Source organism: Ammospiza nelsoni, chromosome 10 (genome assembly GCF_027579445.1).
Source record: "Ammospiza nelsoni isolate bAmmNel1 chromosome 10, bAmmNel1.pri, whole genome shotgun sequence".
In the NCBI taxonomy this organism is placed as follows: domain Eukaryota; kingdom Metazoa; phylum Chordata; class Aves; order Passeriformes; family Passerellidae; genus Ammospiza; species Ammospiza nelsoni.
Genome location: NC_080642.1, coordinates 17,462,659 through 17,489,640, shown reverse-complemented (window position 1 = coordinate 17,489,640; position 26,982 = coordinate 17,462,659). Strand labels below are relative to the sequence as shown.

The window sequence follows — 26,982 nt, the reverse complement described above, 5'->3', positions numbered from 1 at the left end:
GTAATTTCCTGCAACTCCAGCCAACTTTTCTGTGCAGCTCTTGACCTGGAGTTGTGGCTTGCTCTGTTCTGCACCGCAGTCTTTTAAATATGTGTAAAATACATGTGGACAACTGTTGTGTAATGCTACGAAATTCACTCATGAATTGGAATTTCCAATTCTATAGACATGCTAGATGTTTTGCTGCCTTGTTCCACTGCCAAAATTGGAGACCAAAAGGTCCATTTTCTCTACATATTGCATAGTCCTGCTTGTCAAGAAAACATGAATATCCTGTTTTTGAAGCACTGTCACGTTCTGATATTTCATGAAAAACAAGCAATTGACATTTCTTAAATCCATGTATTTCATTGACATTTTGATGAACTGACTTAACCTTACACTGAGTCATGACTCCTGAACTTCAAATTCCATAAATAAACAGACCATTTTCTTCCCAATCATTAGATTCTCAAAGCAAACTTCCTCTTTCCCAATGCACTCTGCCACACTCCTCCCAAAAAACTTTAGAGAAATCAGTGCAATTCTTGTCATCACTCTCCGTTTTCTTCCATGCAATAAAAAACTACAATTTCCAGAAGGCAATGCCTACAAGGTTGAAACTTAATTGTAGATACAGTCAAAAAAACCCTTTTAAATTGGATCAAATTAACTTTAAAATAGAAGAACTAACAAACTACCACAACCTTTATGAAAACAACCCAAGGCAAATACTTTTTACTGTTGTCAGAAATACTTCCAAGTAACAGATAGAGAAAATATTGGTTTGTGCAAAGACATTTTCCAGCATTAGGTGCTCACCTGGCCCTGCCATCCAGCACCTGACCAAACAACAATGCAGCAGAGGCTTCTGTTGTGTTCAGAACTGCCTTAACAAGGTCATTCTCTTGTACTGCACCCCTCAATAGTGTTTCTGCTTTTCTCTATTTAATCCAATTACCAAAACAAAAGTGTGAAACCATCATTCCAGCCAGGGCAGAAGTACAAGATAGTCTGTTTCACAACAGCACTAGTTCACAAAGCTCACTCCTATAAATTTCCTTCCCAATTTTTCAGGCTGTAGAAGTGCAGAAATGCATCAGGATTCCTGATGTTAAGCCAAAATCTCTTATCCAGTAGAAAAATATTTGAGCAGCTCTTTGCTGCATTAGTGTTCACATATTTTCTAACTTAAAAATGTGCATATTGTTTTTGCTTCTCAAAAATTATATTAATTCTAAATCCATTTAAAGCAATCCAAGTTTTACTTGGAAAAGTAGAAAGCAAGATCTTTCCATAATGGTACAGGTTTAAAAGAAATTTAAAATCACAGTATAGAAGAAAAATACTCCAGATCATAAACATTGATAGGTCTTTAATTTCTAATGGAAACTGAGCCAGAAATTTGCATGTCTGAAATAATAACCAGAGATTTATAATAAATGTGCCAATAACACATTTCCCAGATAAATATGTTTCAAATTACAAGAAGTATTTGAGTCACTGGAGAATTTAGTTCTTTTTTTGCTCCAATTACTTAGAAAACCAAAAAGCATCTACATTTTGCTTCCCATTAACACAGCAGTATTAATCATTGCAATGTTTCTGTGCATTTAAATATGTAAGCACTGGCATTTAACTATGTAATATGATCAAAATGAGCAAACTTAAGTAAGAAAAAAAATCAAGAATACATCCTTTAACCTGGAATTTTGTCGCTGTAGGTACTCCTTGAAATGTTATCATGTTTTAATACCTTACTAAACAGCAAATTGAACCATAACTCCACTGTCAACAGATATCAAACCAATTGACCTTTATGCTTGATTAAAACAAAATATCAAATATAATAATAAAAACATCTGAGCAGATCTCTGATGGCCTGTGTAATGACAAACATTATGTTTAGGACTACAAGCAACAGAACAAAACATCATTTATATACATTTGTTCAGTAATTATACACTAAATTCCAGTTATGGCCATTTGTTTCTTGTTTAGCTACAGAGGTGAAAAAATAGTCTTTAGTAGGATCAGATAAAAATATTAAATATGCTTCATTGGCAGGCTGAATGCAAGTCTTGTGCAGAGCTCCAAATCTGTATGAACCTTCAAATTAAGAGCTAAACTGGACTTCAGTGGGGTTTTGACTTCACAACACAAATTACTCTGATGACACTAAGGTATTGTCTCAAGTCCATTCATCACAGACCACAAATGCAGTGGGATTTGATTACATCTCAAGATAAATCAAGATTTTTACCCTATGGATTAAATTATGAACTTTTGCCTAAATAGAGAGAAGGCAGGTGTTTTATATGTATAGAAAATAGCAAACTGAGAGCAGGCTCCCCCTCTCAATCTATAGGTAGGGCAAAAAAAGGGTTACACACACATCACCATGGTGGCTGTTGATTTATTCAGGTAAAATTTTCTCTTGCTAAGGAATTGTTGAATTCCTCTCACATCACAATCAGGTGTCCCCAAAGCCTGCACAATGCAGAGAGCAGCATTTAGAGAGTGTATCCTTCCCAAATTCCATGCTGGTGTGGTGCCACCCACTGACCTCAGCTACCCAACAGAAACCCATACCCTGACTCTTGACTAAGTTTGCCTAGAACACCTTTCCAAGTTGTCTCAAACTCTTAATTTTGAATTTACCTTCTCACACTAGTGTAACAAAATAAGGCCAGTCAGCATTTGGCAGATGTGGTTAATAGTTTACCTAAGCAAACAGAATTCCCTGTAGTCCATATTGACTCTGTGGTGAATCCCCTTTGGCCCACACTTTTCCCCATGGGCTGCACAAGGTTCCTAGGTTACAGTGACTGGAAGCCAAGACATTCCTGATATACTCCTTCCATGCTTTCTGCATTGCTTTCTTCTTTTCCACACTTCAGACACGTGGTGAATCAAATGCAGTGCTTGGACTCTGTTCCATGGACAAATAATGGTTTCAAGAGGCAGCAAGAGAGTCTGGAACTAATTTGAAGCCAGATATCTTCAGATTTTCTGCAGATTGCTTTTCTAATTACACAGAAGTAAACATTTTCCTCCTGGCACATTCCCCACCAAACTCTCACTGAGACATGGAACTGCTAATTCTAATGGCACCATCCACTAATTCCACATACTCTCTCATCCTTGAAATGGAAAATGATCACATAGCCAACTTAGGCTTTTGCTCCTTCTGATATGACATATCTTTGCTCAGTGGCTTCCCTGATTCTACAGAATCATTGAAATTGCATATGAAACCAAATTACCTCCAGAGCCAGCAATGACAGCAGCTTTGTCACCTGCCACACATGACCCCAGCAGAGTCAGTGTCCTCTTTTCTCTCTGTCTGAGCTGGACTAGGCAGCTTGAGGAGCACCAGAGTCACCCTCCATCTCCTGGAGGCAGGTGAACAGAAAAGTTCTTTTCTCCAAGAGCAGAAAGAGGAAGACTCAGCCTTGCTGATGATGGCACCAACACCAGCCAGGCCATGAAAACTCAGAGAGAAAGCTGACTGTGTGTGTGGGAAACCAGGACAGGGGGGAATTATTGGTCAACTCATTTCAGCACAACATTTGCTCTGTTTTGGAAAAGATACTCTACACTCCCTGCAGCTGCTCTGACGTGCTCTCCCTGAGCTCTGCTCCTGCTTTACTTACCCAACAAGCCCAAACTCCTCAGGCTCCCTCCAGCAGGAGAGCCAGCCTCAGCAACCCTTGCTGCCTTCTGCTTTCCCAGCTGCCAGTCAGGAATTCACTCCCTGCTCAGCTCTGCAGCCTGGGACTGCACCTGGCTGACCCCCAGGGACATCCACTGCCACTCTGAGCAGGAAGGAGAGCAGTGGCAACAGCTTTTCCCTGGGAATTCTGCTCTCAAGGATACCTGCATTTTTGAATTACATGCACCTTAATGCCATCAGAGCCTGCAGGGCAACAACTGAAATGATCAGAAAGTGATTCCTCAATTCTCTGCGTGGCTGGGAGCCAGGAATTCACCAGCTCCACGTGGATCCTCTGCTTCCCTTGAACCGAGCTGCAGTTTGACCTGCTCTGTTTCCTCAAAAGGAGATTTGCTGCTCTTAATCTGTTCCAGACAACAAATGGGCTGAAAGCAAACATATCTGTTTCTGCATCAATTTGCAGGTTTCCCTGTCTTGTCCTAAATGTTATCCCACTCTTGTATTCTCCTCTGCAGGCATAATCACAGCCACATTTACAGCTTCACCTCAGACCTCCAAGCTCTGTAATTTACCTGACCTTACACGCTAACATCCCACATGAGAGCATTACCCTTTCAGCTAACATCCTTCCAGCAAGCACAGCTTTCCAAGTGCTGGATTTGGCACTGGTAAGGAGTTCCAACGATCATTTTTAGCCACTTTTACCATTTTGGTACATGCTATTAAAAAATATAAAATTAATAGGAAAATCCAGGGAAAAGAGGGAGAAGAAGAAGCACAGCCAGTCACAAAGGATGTGTCTTTTCCATTAAACCATGCAAATTTCCTTTATAAGGAAAGTTTTAAACACTAACCTAATTGCACAAGTAGGACTCTAGTGAGGTACATATAGACGTGGCTGTCTGACTCGATCAGCCTGTCCATCCTGGCTGTTTGGCCTGATAAAGCCCACTCACACATGGGACAAGGGCTCAGATATTCTCAGATTGTTTGCTGCAAAGACTGCTGGTAAAAGAGAGAGAACCAATTCATCTTTACATCTGCAGGCAGCAGTAAGCTTGATATAGCAAAGATTATTTCAGTCAGCCATTAGGGAAAGCTTTACAGTGGTGGGGATAATTAACAGATCACCAAGAAATTGTGGTGTTGCAGTCCTTGGAGGTTTTCCATTACAGTTCAAGCAACATCAGACAGGGATGAGTTGCTGCTACCAGCCATAGTCGCTACAATTCTGTGTATCTGTACTTGGATGGCAGAAACCACAGCAATTATCTTATTTTATCCAGTAGATATTGTAGAGCATCACTGAATATGCTATGAAACATCACCAGATTAATTCATGCTTGGGAATTCCTTAGCAATGAGAAGTCCTGGGAGAAGCAGAGCAATGCACTGGAACTGAGCACAAGGCAAATGTACCCCTGTGCACAATTTATCACTCCACTAAACTCAGCTTAGTTTGTGTTTGAGCCTCTAAATTCCCCTGGCCCCACAGGAGAGTAGGGGAAGAATGATCCAAAACCTGTGCACCAGTTATGAGTTATTATTTAATAAATATTTCTCATTTTTATCCTTGTTTATTCATACTAATTTATAGCCATCAACATAGCAGCAAATAGTAAACTGCTTGGACCAAGTAGAATCACATTCTGAAGAAGGCAAAGCAGAAAGTAAGTGAAAATTTATTTAGGTCTTTGAATACGACAGCTTTCCTTCTGCTAGGATTGCTTAACTTCTGATTCCCCTGGAGCTCTGCCTCTCTGCCTTGATGCAAACAATTGCTCACCCACAGAATTTATAATCCCTGTCAACACTTCCAGGAATGGTGTGATTTTTTTTCTTTTCTTTTTGCTTGCTCCTATTTAAAATATACAATAAAATCTTGGCATAGCCCACACCTACCCGTCACATTCCAGCAACCAGTTGGGACTGGCAGGAGGATTTCACTTTCCCTAATCACTCAGAGGTGGATTACCACCAAGTATACTGCAAAAAAAAAAAAAAAAAAATCAAGAAGAAATAAAGTGTCTCAGATTCTCAGCAAATATATCCTCTGAATGTTCTTCATCAAATTGTGACTGCTGCAAGTCAAACAAGCCCAAATGAGACCTGAGCCCTGCCTGGCTGCTGCAATGTGCCTGACTCCAGTGTTCCCTCAACTCCCCATCAGCGAACACTAGAGAGCAGCCTTTCTCCAGCATATCAGGAGCAGCACCGTGCTTCTCCCTCTGCTTTCTGGAAGAAAATTGACCCTTATTCTAAGAATTCCGTGCTCTCCACAGAGGGGAAAAAAATTCAGATGTCTGATCATACCAGACAGAACCATAAATCTTCTAGATAGCATAATTATGGCATTTTTTATGGGTACCAGCTGTTGATAGTTTGCACCCAGCCTTCAGAGAGTCACACGTTTTTATTGCAGACTTTGTTTTCTCATCTGGGTTATTTGGATTAATGCTGCACTAAAAAAAAATCCAAAACAACCAGACATGGCTCCAAAGGGAACTTGAAACTGGTAAGGGAATGTTCATGTCTGTTCACAGCCTGCAACCTCAATTTTAAAGGGTAACGAATATAGTGAATTTACAGCAACACTGGGAATTAGACCCAAGTGTCTTTAGGGGTAACTCTTCTGAGGACTGCCTGCATTAACCCCACTGAACTGAGGCCTTTGGAGTGCTCAGGCTTTGCACTGAACCAGCAGCACTGCAACCTCAAATTCCTTTCCTACCTGCAGGTTATCTATTCATCAGGACTGACAGACCCCTAAGGTTTCCTCCACAGCCACCCCCTCTGCTTGGGCACATCTCTGGCAAGGCTTTTTGTGGGACTGAAGGGAAATGTTGTGTTGTACTTCTGCAGGGTGGCTGAAAAGGACACCCATTAGTGCTGCTGGCAGCAGGCTGTGACACAAAACCTGTCCCCTGAGCAATGCAGCGTGGCTTTCAGCTCCTCTGCTGGAGCCCTGAGTCCCCAGAGTGAAACACCACCACCAGTTCTGCTGCTAAAGACTTGCTGGTAGCTTCACTGCATTTAGAATAACTTCAGTAAATATCATTCAGTCCAAGACACTTTGAAAGGCTCAGTAGAGAAAGACCTACACCTCACTTGCTGTAACAATGTTATGTCCCCAGCTGATGATATTTTTAACATTTGTGACATGAGATCCCACTGAACTGAGGTGTATAAATTCACACTACAGCTATACTTATGTACTGAAATTGAACTTTTTACAATGCTTTACACTTTGGCACTTAAAGTCTCAGTGTTGATAAGAGCACTTCCTGACTTTTGAATTGTGACCATAGCTCCCAATTCATCACCACAACAAGGGGATACACATTCAGGCAGCAGCAAAGACAGAAGCAAATCTTTCCAATAGCCAAACCAAAAGTGGCATCACTTCTGTTCAAAGAGGGGTTACCAGATATGGATTTAGGGTGACGACTCTTTGGCATTAGAGAGCAACAGTGATTCCTTGGACCTCTGCCCTCCCATCACATTGATATTTCTATTTCTTCCCTTATTCTCAATTGCAATGTTCTGTTCAGGGCAGTGTATTTTTGCTGAGTGCATCTACATTGCCCAGCACAGGAGCCTCAGGGGGCCCCACTTTAATCTGCCATTCAAATCCTTAGATTAGATAGAAATAAATTTTTGGATTGGTCTGCTCCACAGACACATTTCAGTTCCTGTGACACATTTCAGTTAAACTTGTAATCATCTGTATTTAAGCAAGACTTTTTACCCACATGAGCATCACTGCATCATGAGCACTTTAATCATCCAGCAAGGCCAGATTTTGCCCATTTGCAAAGATATGCAATTAACCACAGAGGATTCATTACAGACTGTGTCTGATGGCCTTCTTGGCCAATAACAGCTCAGCTCAAATAAGAAATGTGTTTAGGAGCTTACCTCTTGGAAATAGCTACAGCAAATTTCTGTATTTTGTCATCTTGTTCCTTTCTTCCCCAGAAGACAACTCCTGCTAAACCAATCTCACTCCAGGGGAATGACAGATGGAAAGGGAGGAACCAGAACCAGCCCCAGCAAGGTCTCTACCCTTGGCCAGCCAACAAAAGAAATCCTCATTACATGCTAAGAACAGCATGTAGGAAGATGCCCAAATAAAACATCTATGAGATAAAAGTAGTATTGGAGATTCATAAATGAAATACAAGCACTGAAAGATGCATTGATGGATGGAAGCCGGGGGAAGCCAAGACCAGAACTGAAGATATCCCAGATATCTTATAACCCTGCTGGTATCACATGATCTTTGAAGGATCACTATCAGTGAGCCAGTAATATAAATTATTTTTAAGACTCAACCTCCTCTTGTCTCAAATACCTATATATAAGAAAATACACTGCATGTCCCAGTGCATTCTTTAATTCAGAGCTCCCAATACCTTCCTGGTAACAAAAGTAACAAAACTCAACTCATCCACATTCTTGATCCTCCAACACACAAAGAAACAGATATTTCCTGCCTTCTAATTTGCATAATTTTAGTTCTACAGTAATTACTGTATGTGAGGAAACATTTACTACAGTGTAAATATGAAGATTATGGCTATTCAGCTGAAATATGGAAACAGAAGATAAAAATGGGGTACAAAGAAGAAAGAAATAAAATGAGGTTTAATAAAATAAGTTTTGTCTCAAGTACTCATTCATTGAAACAGGAATGTTAAACACTCACAGATTAGTCAAGTTTCAAATTCAAATAAAAACTTTTAAATAATTCTACAGTTGACCATTGTAAAACACAAAGCACCCAACACAGCTGATGGGAAATTACCCTGTGAAGACGGCAAGTCCTCTTGTGGCAAACGAAGATAGCAAAGAAATGGTTTCTTATTGTTAAAGTGGAATTCTGGAGTGGAATTGTTTGGTTTGGGTTTTTTAACATAAAGAAAAGAACACAAAGTTACTTTTGTCATTTTCTTTCTTTTCCTGCTCAGCATATTTGGTGCTGGATAGCAGAAACTCTGAACCAGAACACCACTAACCGAAAGTCTTATTTTCTGAAATTACAACAGCATTTTGAAATATCTCAGCTTACAAAGACCAAAAAAGATCATACACAATAGCTTCTCCAATGAAAAATGCAGATTTGATTAAATTACAATATCCCACAAGAAATGTTTTTTCTCACTTACAATATTGAACCATGTCACTTTTTAAATTTGCATTAGAAGAAATAACCATAGAATCCTTATCAAATATTCTGATAAGGATAAAAAAAAGCCTATTACTTCTTTTGGTTAAAATTCCTTTTGCTTTCATTCAGAATGAAACCAGTAGACAAATTCTGCTTCCAAGTCAGCTTTACTAAATTCTACTGTATTTGTGAGAACTCTGCGTTAGCTCAGGCAGCCCCAGAGCAGGGCAGAGAAACACAACAGAACCATGAGGGGGGTCTCAGGCTTAAAGCTCCTCTGCAGAGCTGAACCCCTCTGCTATCTGTTCATAGCCAGGGCTGTAAGGCACACGTCACCCTCCTCCTGTCCCACAGCTGGCACAGGGACTGACCGCTCTCAAACACGTGGGGGTGGCACCAACGCTATTGCAGGGCAAGGAGCAAGTGATGGGTAAGACCATGATCTTTCACTGGCAGTACACTGAAATGGAAAACCAATCAAGAGCCATCAGGCAATGTTTAAATTCCTGTCCTGTTTTTATTCTTTACCTTCTTTTACCCTTTTATATGTCAATCATTGTCCATATTCCCTTTTTTCTGATTCATTTCTGCTTTGTGATACAGGCAGACATCTGTTAACTTTGACTACTTTTCAGTAGCAGATACACATCAAGAAAAGCTTTACTGAAGGCTGGCAATAATGATAAGATCTATCAAGCTGTGCAATCTGGCAAGACCATATCTGCTTAATGAAGACAACTTCTTTGCAGAGATAGCATGAAAAGTATTCCACAAGTCTCTTCTATTTAAGGACAGAAAAAGCCAAAATAATGTAGCTTTCAACCTGAAGGTCAGCTACAAGCATGCCCTGTATCCTGTGGTGCTTTTTTCTTCATGACTTATTATGATTATTAAGACTATCAAAATAATCACAAAATAATTTATGTTTATAAACAGTATGTTAGAAACACTTTGTTTACTTTGCTGTGCACAATGCTAAGGACACATAAAATTGTTACAGGAACAAGGCCAAAATGTTAAGTATTTCTGTATAGGATCCAGATTTGTTTTAGTAATCTTTAGGACTCTTGTTCCTGTAGGTTCTTCCCTTAGACAGAAAAATGCTTATGTGCAGAAAGTTATTCAGTCTTCCTTATGCCTGAATGGAGATGTTTCCTGCTTCATCAAATGGGAAAAGTTTGGAGGGACTTCCCCCATACTTTAGTGCTTCTTAGTGTCTAAAGTCAGATGGGATCTCAGCCTAATGCCATAACCTGAGTACAGTTAAAAGCATCAGTCACTGTTCTGCTGACAGCCTATGTTAATCCATCAATATCTGGAATCTGTACACTGGGGCAACAACACAGGAGTGAAAAAGATGTCATCTTATCAGATGAAAAGGAACACAGGCCAAGGAGACACCATTTATAGAGAATAAGCACCAAAGTGACAAGTGAAGCCAAGACTCCTGGGGCAGGGAATGTTGGTTTGTCCTATAATTAAGTTCACCCTCCTTTGCCAAGCTCCCTAATCCTGTTTTGAGTGGGAGTCATTTTCCAACAGGGAAAATAATATACATGGAATCAAGCAACTTGCTTCAGGCAGAGCAGAGCAGGAGGGAAGGGTGGGAAGCACACTCTTCAAATAGTTTCCACTCCTGCTTTCAGCTCACTGACCTCAAGCTGCTGCAACGTGAAGCTCACAAGAGGCTGCAAGGACCTGCTGGAGCAAACAGCTCCTGCCATGGGCTCCCTGCTGCCAGCTGCCCCAGGGAAGAGCTCTTCAGGGGAAAAGAGACAGCCTGGAAAGACAGATGCTCAGTTGTTTCACCCAAAATAGGCTCATTCTTTCAAGGGAGCAGGAGACGACACAGGGGAGCAGGAAGAGAGACAGCCTGGAAGGACAGATGCTCAGTTGTTCCACCCAAAATAGCTCCACCCTTACAAGAGAGCCTTCCATGTAAGCGTGTAACCAAGGCCACTGAATTTTCAGAAGTCTCAATTAGGCTTTAAGGCTGGACACCTATCCCCAGTCCTTACCTTGCCACTTATTTCCTTTGGGGTCTTGTCTCTGTGGCCCAGACATATCACAGCATTGATAGAATTTCCTTATCCCGAAGAGCTGATAATAACAGAGGTACTCCAAACCCTGTGTGATTTGCTAGTCACAGACACACACTGACACTTATAAAATGCCAGATTCCTTGCTAAGCCAAATTTAAACCTCAGTAGCTTATAATAAAATTGGGCTGAGAACCTTTTCTTCTAAGTGTGAGCACACATGCAGTCTTGGTTTTGGCCACTATCCCCATTTTGCATTAATACAAAAATATAGGTTAATATAAGCAGCTGTTTGTTAAGCTGGGGTCAGACAGTTCCTCTGCTCTACTCTAAGGGAAGCTTGAACAGGCTTTGGTCAGACTCACATTCAAACACTGACCACTAGCTCTTTCCAACCAGTTTTGTGAAAGTGTAACCTACAGCAAAATTCTACTGCAGGAGCACTTAATGTAACAGCACCTTGCTGATCTGAGGGCTGTTTGGGGTTTTCCCTTGCATTAAATTGCTTGAGGGTCTTTTTGAGACAGCCTAGCTATGTCTGCTGTCTCAGAGTTAAATATCTTCAAGCCCATCAGATTACCTACTTGGACAATGAGGCAAAGGCAGAAAGACCTGATTCAGAACTTCTCTCCAGTAATAACCATCCAACAAGAAACTAAGTCAGATCCTTGTTTCATGCATGAGTGTTCTCACTGATGTTTATTGGCTAATATTTGGTTGTTTAAGAGTTATTTGGCACTGCTCCAACACAACTGACAGCTAAATAATACATAATCTGTTTTTCAGCAAAGCAATTACTAAGTAAACCTGAACACACTGAAGGAGTAAACGACAGGTTACAACACCTAGAACAAGATGCCACACCTGAAAAAGCTAATATTACCTGAATAACTATTATCTGTAATCACCAGAATATGCTGAAATTATTGCTCTATTTAAGGGAAGATTAAGCCACCTGCTCATAAAAGTACATGCTAGGAACTTGTTTACTGCTCTTCCCCTCTTGCACACACTTAAGAGATTCTGTAATAATTCTAGCAGCACATTACTGGAAATTATGTGTGAACTGCAAGTTTCAGGGCCAGATTGTTCACAGGACACAGTCCTCTTAAATCAAGCTACTCATTCCTCTTGAAAAGCAATGTACAGAGTTTGGTATTATGTCAGAGCTTGTAATTAGAACTGTGCAAATATTAGATTTTCAGAAAAATTAAAGAAGATAATCTAAACTGCCAATGTTTCATCTTTACATTTAAATGAATCCTCTCACTCATTCTCAGCAAAATATTTTTGAGGGTCAAACAAAGTATTACATTTGAGACAAAAAACCAAAACTTAATGTGCCATCCAACGAAATTAATGGCAGCTTAAACCTTGAATTAAATAATTTCTGTTTTCTACCACATGTTTGATTGAAGAAGAAAATTAATAGTTAAAATGCTTCAATGAATTCATTCCATGTATTCTGGACAAAATGTGGTTTTAAGTACTTTCTCACCACTAAATCACAAAGGCATCATTTATCACTAGTATCAAATATTAGTTCTTTGTTGCACTTATGGATAATGTGATAAAGTCACCAGGCCATACCTTTAAACTTTGTTTTGAATTTCACAGTAGCAATATTGAAAACAAGTAATAGTAATCACAATCAATGGGACTCCCTAATCAAAGGTGTTCATTTAGAACCAAACTGAGGTGACAATAACCACAGCAACGAGCTGCAGAAGGCACAAATTACCCCTTCCCTTCATCCTTTCTGCCAGTCCAGTGCTTCTGACAATGTTACATCATCATTGAGCCATAGGAGAGCCCAGAGCATCACAAGAGAGCGATGCTGATAACAGAGCTGTTTCAACAGCTGTATGGCCTTATTAAATGACATACTTCAATGGAACTAGAATTATTATATATATTGGAGGATTTTCCTGAAGTTACGCGTGTGCTCTGAAAATCCCTACACTGTAGTGGTAAATGCATCTTAAAGCAATTAAATGCATTTGTGCAGTCTTCAAATACAAAATACTCTATCATCTCATCCATAAAATAAGTATCTGGACTCAATGTGCTTTTTGAATAGGAACTCAATCAAAACCAGATCCCACCATTAACCAGCCTGGAAGAGTTTTGACCCAGTTTTGCACTTCCCAGCAAGCCTCTGTCTCTCTAGTAAGGCAGACTGAGGGGATGTGTACAGAGCCTTGTGCAGACAGACACAAACAAGCTCTGCCTTGGCTGCAGGCAGCTCCACACCGTTCCCGTGCCATAAGCAGGCTGCAGTGCCAGTGGCAACACCTTGCCCTCGGGCAGCTCCCAGGGCACAGAGAGCCCAGTAACAGCCGTGGCAGCCCAGTTTCTGCTCCAGGAACTGTGCACACATGGCTGAACCAGCTAAGTGCCCGCTCACACACTGCCTGCAGCCCTGCCTCAGCAAACACCCTGTGCTTGCAACACCTGCCTCTGGAAGCAGCCCTGGCTCCCAGCTCCTGCCCATGCTGAGCCAAGGGCAGCACCATGCAGGGTGCACTGTGCCCTGGGCCCTCACCCCGCCTCACTCCCACTCTGCTCCCAGGGAAAGCAGCTGCAATCCCAGAAAGGACAGCAGGAATGAGTCTCCTTTCAGTGCTGGGAACCTGAGTTCCAGATTGCTGCCGTTTCATTGCATGCCTTCATCCTCCACTCACTGCAAGCATGAGTAACAATGGAGTTTCTGCGACTTCCTTCTTTCAGTCATCTGCTCTTGTGGCCAATTTTTCTGTTCTCATGTGCCATTAAATATCCCATTTTTATTTATGCTCCCACTAGGGGTGCACAAGCTGCTGCTACTGGGGGCTGAAGGAATCTCTCCTCCCACAGACCCCATAATATTTAATGTGAATATTCCTATTCATATTCCAGTTCTTATTTAATTGGATGTATTTACAATGGTTTAAAATGCTGGATATTACCAAAATTATAGGCAATAAGCCTCGGTGCAGAACATATCTTTCAGGCTGTGTGAACTGCCACAAGAAGACTAAGTTTTATTGTATGTATTAATTACTGTATGCATTGATGTATATTTTATTGTATGTGCTTATGCTTTGTTTTATGGACTAAAGGAAGTATTAATTTAGGTATGCTTTAAAAATATGTAAATAAGTCTATATTAACTCCAATATATTTATCTGAAGGGAAATACTGATTTTCCCATGACTAGATCTCTGTCATATATAAGCAGATAAAACCAAAGCTTTTCAGGCTTTAGGGAAAGAGTTTTATCAAAACTACCAAAATAAAATCATGACATGCACACATTTCTGCACAAGTCAGTGGGACTGCTAAGAAAGTTTCCATATGAAAAACCACTATGTGACAATGTCCCTTTTGGAGCAAACATTCCCCACCTTACTGCAGTCCAAGTGGGAACAGCAGATGGTGCTGTTTGATGATGTCTTCTCCCCTCACATTTTATTATCACTGGAATTATCACATTATTCTTAATGCACTTTTACAACATGCATTAGGGAAATTTCATACAGGGACCTGTTACATCACCACATTTAATAATTGTTAATTATTTTGTAATGATATTTCTTTATTGCTTTCCAGACTTCATTTGAAGGCATATTTCTTAATATTTCTTACTGCCTCAGAAAGTGATGTGGAACCATTGGCCTGTCAGGAGGTCATTGTCAAGTGGCATGATAGAACCATTCTGTCAGAACTTGTCATGAGAGGGACAAATCCTCCCCAAACTAATTAATTGGTGGGGCTGAAACCATAGAAAGGGCCAGCAAACATAATTAACAATAATATTTTAATGTTTTTTAGACTTTCATCAGTTTGTACAAGAACCCTATAGAAAATTAAATCCATTATAAACCTGAGAAATTAATTGCTTGTTCAACAAACAAACTCCCCAAATCTAAGCAGATTCAATGATGTCACTTTCAACAAGCCAACAATTTACCATCAGGTGCCACAGTTTCTCTTCCTGTTGTTAAAAATACAGCTCCAGTCTCTTGGCTGCAGGACACTGTGCTCCATTCCTGTCACTCCCTGTTGACTGACTTGCTCAGCATCACATTCAAACTTCTTGCCTTCACTTTGAAGTCCTCCACAGAAATAACCTTCTGCTGCCACTTCTATTTATAACTAATTCCCTGACCTTAATGATTCACCACTTGTGTTACCTTAATGGACATGTCCGTCTATGCCCCCTCCACCCTGCACTCTCTGCAGGATCCAGCACAGCGCAGAACACTCGAGTCTCTTACACATTTTCAATTTTTCCTCCTTGACTGATAAGAATTTGCAAACAAAGAAAGCACAGCTGAAATGCCTTTTTAAACTGAAGGCATTTTTATGTCTAGAATATTTACATAAAATACTGAGTTCAAGACACAAACATGCACAATTATATACAAAATTAGGCTAACACTTCAGTAGGATCATCCAACTTGCATGCACGAAAGTCTTTACGACCAACTGCATGGTTTGAACATCTCCCACATGTCCCATGCTACCTGTGCTTCCAAAGCACAACAGCAGCTCCAGCCATCAAAAGCAGCTGAAGGTTTAGATGCAAGATATTTTTGCATGTCAGCACAGAAAACAAAAATCCCCAAGAGAAAGTTTCTATGGTCAAATAAACCATCTTGCACAAGGCAACAAGCAAACAAAGACCAAGACTTGCATGCAACTTGTTCCAAAACACAGCAAGGTTTTTCCTTTTAAAATATGCATTTTTCCACAAACAAATATTCCATGCTTTATTTTCCTACCCAAGAAAATGTACATTTTTCATTCTCCCCACCACCGTTTTCCTTCTCTCTGTCACTACTCAGAGCTTTTCAGTTGTGGAGGCATTGGGAGTCATCAGTGTCAGACCAAGGAACACAAACCCATTTCTTTCCTCCAGTGCAGGCCAAGGAGACACTCAGAGAATAGGACCACCCCACCCCTCCAGCACCTTCCAGCTGCATTCAGAGACTGGCACATTTGCAAAAGCTCTTCCTAAGATTTGCAGAGATCCTCCAAGCCTAGAAAAGGCAGAAGCAGCATTGCTGCCAGGGGCAGTGACCGCCCCAGTGCTGTCTCAAACAGGTACCAAACACAGCAGCTGGGTGGGGATGCCCTGTGAGAGGCACACAGCAAAAGCTGTCAGGGTTTAGAGCACTGATATCTGGGAAGGAAGAACAGTGGCCTGCCAGAAAAGGGGAAGGACTGTCTTGTTTGTCTCAGTTTGTGATGTGAAACAAGGCATGTTAATTCCTGCACTCACATGGGACATCTGGTTTTGGAGAAATTTTCTCATAGCACAGTCTTTAAAGAGGCTTAATTGCATAAACAGAAACAGCAAGAAGAGCAGGAGGAGCTGCAGTGTAAGGAGAGGAGTGACAGCAGAAAATGGGACAATTGTGACTCCCCTGAAGGACAGAGTGGCTGCCACAGAGGAGCAGCACAACCCCCAAGCCCTGGCCCTGCAGGCCCCTCAGAACTGCAGCTGAGAGGGGCTCCTGGTCCCCTGGTCACCCCCAGCCAGCACAGCACACATGCTGCACTGTGGCATTCCACATACCTACTCTTCACAAAACAGCATTTCCACCCCCAAGGTTCTCATGCCTTATTTACAAGAGGGGATATATTCTGAGATGGGGCACACATTCCAACTCTCAGCAGTAGCTGGGAAGGTCAGGAAAATGGCTCTTTTAACACAAGGAACACCAATTTAAAGTGAAGCCAGAGCTCTGAATTAGGAAGCAAGGGCTGAGACCACTCAACTCTCCTCTCAGCAGCCCAACACATTCAGCACTGCAGGCATCTGAATCAAGGCACCTTTTCCCCATAGTTACATTAAACAGCAGCTGACATCTCTTTGGACAACTAAAGCAACATGGGCTGCTTTTTTAATTGAAACACCCCGTTTCCACCATCATAATTTTGGACATATTCATGTTTTGCATCACTTTCCTTGGCTATCCATGCAAATTCCTTATTTACCTGCTGTCTTGCAAAATTTCAAGCCCTGAGCACATGTACACAGGTTAATTTTTTAAAATTTATGTCTAAAATATATATATACAGTTCTATACTAACACTTGCTCACCATGGAGAAGTTACCAGGGTTTGGTCAGGACGCTGCCAGGCCCTTAGGACCTCCCTTTCTGGCACAGACTTGGCCAGAGTCCCCTCCTTTCCTAAAACCTGCCCCAGCAAGAACAATCCCCTCTTCCCTAAGCATGTGCCACTCCTTTTTTCTTCTCCCAAACTTCCTTGTTTCTCAAACCCCTTCTTCAGCCTCCTCTGCCAATTGCTTATCCCATTTGCCACTCTGCTTCCCACTCCTCAGAGCAGGCTTTAACACATTTCCTTTGTTCACTGCCACCTCCACACCCCCTTAATGAGCCAGGCAGATTTCCTCAAGTTTCTGTGTGTCACACAGGGCCTGCCTACTCACCACCAGCACAAACACAGCTCCCCCAGTTCCTGGGAAACACAGGGAAGCTGGACCTGCAACTCTGCCTCATTTTTACCCAGATCTTCTCCCCTTCCCACTGTCCCTGCAGGTGCCCAAAGGGCTGAGGAGCCAGGGGAGGGTGAGCAGAGAGGGGCAGCAAGAGGCACAGGCTGGGGGGAAGAGCAGCTCTGGCCCTCTGGCAGCTGCATCTCTTGGTGCTGGCTCAAACTCCTTGCTTCAGACTCCTTCAAACCCAAATGGACCAATGCAACCAACCCAAAGGTACATTCATATACTACAAACTCACACTTGGGAAAATTCTTCTTTTGCTTTCTAGCCCTGCTACAGATCTGGAGTGTTCCTCTACCTATCCATGATTCCTGTCCACCTCAGATTTTTGTCTAGTGGAAGAAGGAAATTTCTGGCTTGTTCAAACTGGCCATTATAAACAAAATAAAGCTCCACCATTTTTTAACACAGTTAGTGAGAAGCAACTTCTTATATACCTGATTCTTATTGAGTGTCTTTGAGTTCTCCCCATAAAGTCATTGAAAGAAGTTGCTGTGATATTAGATTTTTGTAGGGAAGACAGAAGGTGGAGTGTAAAATTTGCTGCCAACCTTTCATTTTCTGATGGTTACACTCCTTCTTTAAATAGGACAATGAAGGCTGATGTTTTGGAGTGGCAACCTGAAACAGGCTAGACGAGAGCAAGAGAATAAAAGTGGGTATTTATCAAAGGCCTTCACTAGGTGCACCTTGGGCAGTCCAAAGCCTCCAAGGGGCTATACCCAGCATGGACAATGGTCACAGGTTTTTCAGATGGATGTAAGTTTGGTCCATTTATACATCAGGGGTTAATCCTCCCATTACAGCTCCAGGTAATTAAGTCCCTTACCCCCAGTTTGCTCCCCCCAACTCACTTTTGTTTACACTTTTCAGGGCCTGAGACAGTGAGGTGTGCTTGAGCCCCAGGCATAGAGAGGAGTGGTTTTGTCTGAATAAAGTGGGAGAACAGGAGCTGACAGAGTTACACACAAAAGCAGTGCAGGATCTGAAAAACAAGAGCTGAGTCCTAAGGCACCAGGGCCCTGAGCTCCCATCAGCCCTGTGCCCATCCCGTGCAGGAGCAGCACAGCTGCACAGACCATTGGTGCTGTCCCCTCACACACACGAGTGTCACTCCAGGGATGTCCTGTGAGCTCCTGCCAGCTGAGAGCTGGGGAACCACAGGGAATTCTGCATCCCTGCCTTGCTCAGCACATCTTGGGGGCTGCCTGTGAAATGGAGCTTTTTGGACCGTGTGAGGCACTGCAGCACCTGCAATGTGAGATGCTGGAGTGAAAACATGCTGATGGGAGCTGGCAGCTGGCAGGATGGCAGCCAGCAAAAGAAAAGGGCAAACTTCTTATTAAGCCAAACTTGAATCTGATTCTGGACAGACATTTGGAGTGCCCAGGACACATTGAGGATAGTAGGCTATTCTATACTCCACCGAGCCCTTCAGCAGGGCTAACTATGAGCTCTGTAGTCAGTAAACAATTTATTTCCAAAACTTTCTCCACCAGAGGACTGCAGAGATGGCAATAAAGGAAGAATTTGTGCTTCCATAAAGCATACAGGTATTTATGATGGATCCCCCACCTATATCATTCCCAGCAATAACTTAGAGGATTTATCACAAAAAGAAATCACTTTGGGAGTAAGTCAGCAATTCTTTTGCCTTATTACAGAAAGAAGTATAAGACATTCACTTGGTTCTTGCAAAAGCTGAATTTTGAGCTGCCAAATTAAAGCATTAATTTCCAATGGGATCGTTTCTACTGCACCATGTTCATTATAGTGGTTCATGTTTTCATACCTATGAAGTAGGACCTCATCAGAATCCAGTAGAAGTGAGATAGTAAGTATTCACTTGTGGCAACTAAAATGCCACTTTGAGAAAACATGCATAAAAATAACTCAGAGGTTGCTATTTAGTTTACAAATCACACATGTAAAAGCCAGGAAAAGTGGAAAATGTTGCCTGAATTCTATATTGCTACCTTGCGAATTGCTATATTCAGCTCTTGAGGAAGGAGGAGAAAGTCACAGGTGAGTTTGTTTTAAAAGAGTGTAATTTCATGTCAATGCACCTTGGGGAGTGAAGATAACAGCAAATTCCCTACACAAGCCACTTACAACCATCAGCAGTTCCTGAGTGTTACATTTTATCCAGAACTAGTTACAACAGTCAGCTCCAGGAAAAACCACCCACAATTCTGTAGGAACAGAACTGTGCTGAGCTTCTTACATTGCCAAATCTAGGATTTAATTTAATGGCCCTGAGCAAGATCTCCTTTGTTTTGTTTTGCTCCCCTCCCAGAAGCTGTCCCAAGCACATCCAAAGAAGTGTAGGCAGTTTTCAGGTGTTGGAAGTGCTCAGATATTGTTTCTCTGTAGCTGCATTAATCCTGAAATACTCTGAGGCAGTGCCTGCTACTGATGTTTGGGTAACTGCATCAGTCAGGATGTTTGTCATCTATTCTTACACAGACAAGAACCCAAAAGAAAAACAACCCAACCTCCCACTGCACACTAATCCCATAAAGCAAGGGAAAACTCCTGTCAGCATTACATAGATAGATTATTTCCCTTCTGTCAAATTTCAGTCCTGCTAAACAATCCAACAAATTAATATTAAGGCAAAAAGACAACTCAGGAATGGAAACTTGTGTGGTTTCCACTACATCCCTGTATCACAGAGCTTTCCAGACAAAAATATCTGATTCTCTCCATCTTTTATACCTGCTGCCCCTGTAGCTTTGGGAGGGGTACTCACCACACAGGACAGGCAAGACTAACAGCAAAGAACATTTACAGCATTTTCTACCTTGCCCTGAATGCTTTTACAGCAAGCAAAAGTTCAGCATTAATGAAGATCCTACAGTCATCCCCTAACTCACAGAGCCCTCTGGTCAGGCAGGTGGAGATTTCTACAGAATTGAAGAATAAGTGACATATTTCAATTAAATACACCAAACATTGACCTGCACGACATTTAGAATAGAGAAAAGCCTGTGGTCTGAAAAATTAGCTTAAGCATGGCAAGTGTCCTCAGTGGCCACAAGGAGTCAGGACAGCCATTGGAAAGCTGGTGGAACTCACAGCTTTTGCTTACAGCAATCACAGAAAAGCACCTCGTATTGGTGCTCCACAGCACAGAGAAGTTTCTTGCTGTACTCCAGCCTGAGAATAAATGTGCCTCATAATTGTCCCAAAAAGCAGAACAACTGACACCTCATGCTCTTGTCACTCCAACAGGGTTTAGTGAGAGGCTGCACAGAAGGTTTTTCAGTGAAACATCTGTGATTACACAGTTGGATAGTATCTGTGGGCTTGTTTCAAGCTCCCCTTGGTGTGAGTAAAAGGTTGCAGCTTTTACAGATATTGTTCATAGCCTGACTCAGCCACAGTACTGCTATCCTTGAGAAAAAAAACCCAAAAAAAGCACTGAACCTGTGTGTCCAAATGAAAGGGAAGCGGACAAAAGGATATTGAATATTTCTTTATAGCCCATTTATTCCATGGAGGTGTGTGTACAATTTCTCTGGCAGCCTGAACAGATCTCACCATTTACCTAAGCAGATATTCACTACTGCTCTAAATCTGCACCAATCACTCATGTGGGAGATGGGGCTGGGAAAGGCTGAAGTGAGACTCTGCAGTAAAAGACAGAACAACTGTAAACTCCAGGCTGCAGCAAGATAAATACAACATGCATTTATCTCTTGTTTTGGTGTATAATGTGACTGCTAGGATTTACAGCCCCGGGCTTATCTCATGTCATGTGAGAGTCTCTGTGCCTGGGAAGAGCGTGGCTGCATGGCACACCACGCCAGTGCAGCGCCTGATGGACTGATTAGTCAGAACACAGCTTTTTTTCTTTTCCCCTGCTGCCTTTTCTCCACTTTTCCCAGACATTTAGCACTGTGATCCATGGCCACACTAGATTATCTAAATTCATGATGTGTTGCAATCCCCTTGAATACATGGTTTATAAACTTGTCTTTGCATACCTTTTGCAGAGCTACTCAAATTTAAAACATACAACATCTCCATGCCTCTGAAAGCTTTCTTTTACCTCCTCAGAGGAGGTAATTCCCCATCAGCCATGGAAGTACACATAGAAATTTTATGTATAATAGATGAGATGGGAGAGTGAACTAATCAAAGTACTCTGGATGGTTTGGGGGTTTTGTTTGACTGTTTTGTTTTTTTTAATGATACATATTTTTATCACTTAAAAAATCCACCAATATCTGTGTTTGGCAAAAATTAGATCACATTGTTCAAATGGATATTTACTGTGAAACAGATTTTTTCCATCACCTGAATGGTAAAGCCTGATTGGTTCACACATTTTGCCTGTCCTTCCACAGTATCTTGCAGTACCCACCTCATTTTTTTGAGGTACAACTGCCAATCATTTCCAGCAAGTGGCAAAGTGACCATGGGGATACTTCCTTTGGAAATTTTAACAGAATTTCCAAACCACATTTCCAGTGGGACCTGATATATTAATTTAAATTACACCTGTGTTTAACTCCAAATAAAAGCTTGCAACTGTGTCATAGTAGCTTCAAAGAGTCTTAATTTCATTAGATAAGAGCACACACTATAATCTAACAGCAACTCAGCTCTGGTCCCTCCACAAGTTCTCTTGCCAGAGAAGCAAATGCCTCAATTCCAGTTGTGGAACAAAATGAAGCTGTTCCACCTCACCTCATACTTAAGGCATCTATAAGCCATTGAGACAAAACTCAATTTCCTGTTTTATCATCGAAATTGACAGAAGAAAATCTGTGCACAAGTACACCAGGGTTTGGAACTAACTCTCTCAAGCTGTGGTAAGGTTACCAGAATGCCAGAAGGAGAACTTTTCTGCCTCCCAAGGCAGAGCCTCAGTGCACACAGAACCACAGGATGACATTTGCAAGCTCATTTTTCAGCCTTGAAGAGCAATCCTGCCCTCTTTACAATTTTTCATGATACAAAATATCTGTCTGAAAATGCTACTAAATACCTTTGGAGAAAGGAATATTAAACAGATCTATCAAATCCTCTCTCAGGCACATATCAGAGCTTGTGTTTTGGGTTGTTTATGTCTGTTTTTAAGAATACAGCCAGGCAGCTCAGCTATCTGAGCATTTTGTAACCATCCAACCCAACAAGCAGAATTAACAGCATCCACTCAATCTCAGAGTCTTGTTAAGTTTCATCATCTCAATCCTGTTACCCACCCTTCAGTCTTCAAACTTCACACTGAACAGTTGTGCAATTCTTCCAGTCTTTAGTAAGAATGAGAATGGAGTGAAAAATTAATTGCTGGACTTGACACCTTTCCATCCTTCAAAAATCACTATAATTTTCTGATTTTACTACACTACAGGAAAGTGTGATGCTAAGCAAAGTTAATTAATTTGGTGGAATTTTTGTACAGGAAGCTTCTCATTTTTTTACGAGAGGCATCCCAATCAAAATTTTAGTGAAAACAACAAAAATGCTTTCATTGACTTCCCTCTGCTTTGGATCTGATCCTAAATCTGTAGTTTTCTTCAGCACTGTGAAAAAACAGAGTGAGGATAAAGCTCTCCGCAGCTCTATTTATTCAGCTTGTGTCATGACAGCTTGAGGCAAAACTCCCAGCTACTCCTCCAGTGATGAAAAGGTTGAAAATAAACAACTCACCAGAGCACCAAAGCAAAAGGAAATGTGAGATTAAACACCAGCATTTTGCACCTCTATTTTGTCCACCAAAACCACAAAGACACTGAGAATTTTTTTTGCCTCCAAAGCAGCACTTCCCACAAAAAACAATACAAGCATCACCACCAGTGTTCAAGGGAACAGAGTTGGGTCTCTACAGGGTTCTTCAGAAAATCCCATCCCGAATTCCCAGGGAAGTGTTGACAGCTTGGGTCACCAGGAGCTTGGGGGCCATTTGTGGCAAAGCCAACCTGGCTATCCAAACACTGCAGCAGCTGCTCGTGCTGGAGGGGAGAGGCAGCTCCCAAGCCCTGCACTCCTTCCCCTGCTCTGGGAGCCCAGGGCAGGGTCACCCCACAGCCCAGGGAGGGCAACCAAGGCTCAGCAACCTCAGGAGCCAAGGTGGCCTCAGATGCCTCTGGCCAAAACGCACTTGTAATTCTACTGCCCAACGTGGGGCTTCAAAGCCAGGCTGAAAGCTGTGATATTGCTACTCCTACTCCTCTTTCACTTTATGATTTATTGAGTGCTAATACTATCCCCTCTTCCTCAGACAAAAAGGAGTTTATGAGCAGTCGAGCAGCAGAGACAGGTTTGACCTGTGTGCTGTAATAAATCAGGTGCCAGGAGCAGATGGAGCAGGGGTGGGAAGCTCGCTGGAGGATTCTTGAGTTACACCTGTGCTGTGTGGGATACTCCAAAGATTTTTGACCACATAGTTCAGGAATTTGTTTTCAAAGCTGGCAACAACAAAAGGCAGGGGGGGGGAGGTCCAGGGGAGAGAATGTGAGCTGTTGTGAGTCCCATTTAACAAGAACTCACAGACTCCATGGATTTCCAGGGCAAGGATCAGCAAATCTGCACTGGGGGCTTTTTGTCAATGTCAAACATAACTATAAATCTCACTCTATTTTCTCTTTTTTTTTTTCCTGTTTCATTATGGAAAAATGCTGCTAGGACTAAAATCAACCTTTTACAAATACCACTGGAATTCTATCAAAAGTTTTAACCAAGCTTTGTGGATGATGGGATTGGTGTGATTGCTTGAACTTCAAAATTTCCATTGTGGGCTAAACTTACCCAACATATTTGGTCTCCAGACCACATTCCTTTTTCTGCTTTCATTTCCATCTGTCATATCATCTCTGTACTTGTCCTTGAATATTGTTGCAACTTTGTAATATGTTTCTGTGGCTTTTTCTTAGGCCACTACTTCAAAAATGTATTTTTTGTGGTCTCCAGCCCAAGATGAACCAGAACAGGCAGGATTCCACACTCACAGACAAACCAAACACTGAGCACAGAAGCTCATGGAGAGGCTCCACTAAAGTCAACAGAAGCCACATGTGGCCATTCACCTATGACTTTGAAAGTGTTTACCTTAATCATTACTGGGGTCAAAGCAACATAAAGGGCCTGCATTTTTCATAGAGGAGCTTCTAGCAACACAAAGGGAAATGCTGAATGTGTGACAATGACACCTACTCAGAGTGTCTGCTCAGATACCACTAAACAACCCCTCACTGCCATTGCACCCAGTTATTGCTCCTCCATCCTTAATATGATGTCTCACAACTCAGGTTTCCTTTCACAGCATCTCAGAATTTCCACTCAACTTAGGATATTTAAACCAATGAGTTTGGTTGACTTCTGGCCTCAGTAGTACTTTTGTTTCATTTAGGTTTTTGAAGAGAGTTAGAAATTAGGGGTTTTGTGAGGGAAAGAATAAAGGAAAAAATTATTCTTTTTAACATCTGTTCTTTTGAAATCCAGATAATTAGAAAAGCTGTATTGTTGAGTGTTATTTGTCTGCCATTGTTTTTCCTTAAATATTTTTAGCTATTTTCCATCACTTCCCATAAAATCCTAGGCCAAAATATCACTCAAAGCATCTCACAATTTGTATGCTGCTAAAAAAGATGGTATTCTCTCCTTACAGGAAAAAAAAGATTGTTCTGCTTCTCACATGTGTGTACAGGCATAACAATTAAAAATGAATAAATTGAATGAGGTGATATTTCAAGGGAAATAACATTTGTAGTAAGAAAATGTTTTATTACCTTCACTCTCTTGAATTAGGTCCGTTTTCTGAAACCAGAAAAAGGTTAAATGCACATCTCCAACAGTAGAGTGGTTCTTACATAAATAAATGGTTCAACAGTCAGGAAGATCTTGCTGTCCTGAGATGGATCCTGACTGATACAGAGATCCCCATGTTACAGTGTGCCAGCAGTGGGAGGGGATTGAAAATTAATTGAAGTGAGCTTCCTAAACTGATTTATCAAAAATGAGCAAATTAACAAAATAATTAGGAAAAAAAATAATTTTCCTTTTAGTACAGTGTTGAAGCTTCTTGAAGGTTTTGCTTTGACAGGACTTCCTACACTCCCTCAGCTTTTCTGTCAGGACTCACCAGGTTTGCAAGTGTCAGCTGTAAAGTCAATGGCAACTATACAATATAATAACCATATAAATAATATAATAATTAATAAATACCATATTAATAACATAATAAGAATAACCACCCAGGATCTGATCTGCCAGCACCAAAGCCGGACTGCCACTGGACAGTAACATGTGACACATCAAATCCAAACCTGTCATTCAGCAGAGAGGAAAGCTTCCTCATCTCACTGTATCCTGGCTACCAGCCATGGTTTGCAGCACCAGGATAAGGGGGATTCCTGCAAACAGGGAGAATTTTGCAGTCAATTTAGAGTAACAATCCCTTTCCACATTAAATATCTCTGCTGAGTGACAGGCATTGAGTCTAGTGGTTGTTTGTCTTAGCTCTGTTTCTTACTGACTTCTATCCCAGCTCAGTCACTTAGATGATTTTCTTACAAATTTAAAATACAGGGAGCGTCTGAAATCTCTAAGTTTTATTGTCTATCCTTTGTTGTTGAATTTATAAGAGATAAAATTAAAAAAGCAAACTTAGTCCAGCCATGAAGCAAAGAGAGACATCAGTTACAAAGATTACATCACTGGCTGATTTCATCTTCCCAAAACCAGAGTGTATTCTATTGAGTTTGATGTGCCAGGACCAGAAACTGGGAAATATATCAAAACAAATATTTAAAAAGCAAATACACATTGTTGCTCTGAGATAGGATTGTTTAAAATATAAACAGCTATGCAAATAGGAAACACATTGCCTGGAATACATGACATGCAATGCACAGTAACCAGCAAAAGGAAAATTGGGATTTGGATCCTCACTTGCTGCTTTGGCATTGCGCAGCTGTACCCTTTCCACATGAAGTAAAGCTTTGGCCCAGATGTGAGAACAGATAAGGTGTGACTGTTCTTGGGCAGTATTGGAAACCTACAGTGCCCAGGAAAACTGCTGGTCTACATTTGTGCTTTCTTGCCTTGTTTTTTGGTTTTTTTTTTTATTAATTATGATTTCTTCTCTCTGCCCAACAAGATTCCCTGGACTCCAGCTGAAACACAGCCTGAGATCCACAGTGCATCCATAGAGCCAGTCAGAACAGCAGGACTTGCTATCATTACATTAACCCCAACTTCAGCTAGTGACATTGCTGTTCTCCTGGAAAAACTGTCACACCAAGGCAGAGCTGTAAAAGTTAAAGCTACACAACCCTCCTCTCCACTGCAAAGCATTCTTTGGGATTTAAAACTCTGGAAACACAATTCCTTTAGGCTCTGTAAATAAGAAGATGTTGGGCATTGTGGAATGAACAGGAGGAAACCAGGGAAAAATTCAGGGTTCTTTTAACTGCAGCTTGCTTGGGGCTGTGTCTGATGGGCTGAGCACAACACAGGTGACAGTCTCAGAAATGTCAATGTTCAAGCCTGATTTGACTGGATTAGCACAGAGAGCCCAAGACAAGAGCTGCTAGAAAGTCACTGTGCTCCTTTTCTGTGCTGCCCACCACTGTAGCGGATCTCGATTGCCAGGCTG

General features: G+C 41.5%; 1 long non-coding RNA gene across 2 annotated transcripts in view; it reads right to left on the bottom strand.

The window, feature by feature from the left end:
* Positions 1–1,357: 1,357 nt before the first annotated feature.
* LOC132077683 (uncharacterized) overlaps positions 1,358–26,982 on the bottom strand; it is a 35,313-nt gene continuing 9,688 nt past the window's right edge. The window contains exons 2-5 of one of the 2 annotated variants that reach the window (XR_009419094.1): positions 25,652–25,738; positions 25,115–25,142; positions 2,705–2,911; positions 1,358–2,469 (exon numbers count right to left, since the gene is read on the bottom strand). This is a non-coding gene — a long non-coding RNA (uncharacterized LOC132077683). Of the gene's footprint in view, positions 2,912–25,114; positions 25,143–25,651; positions 25,739–26,982 lie in introns of both variants that reach the window. The other variant, XR_009419093.1, reaches the window with a different exon arrangement.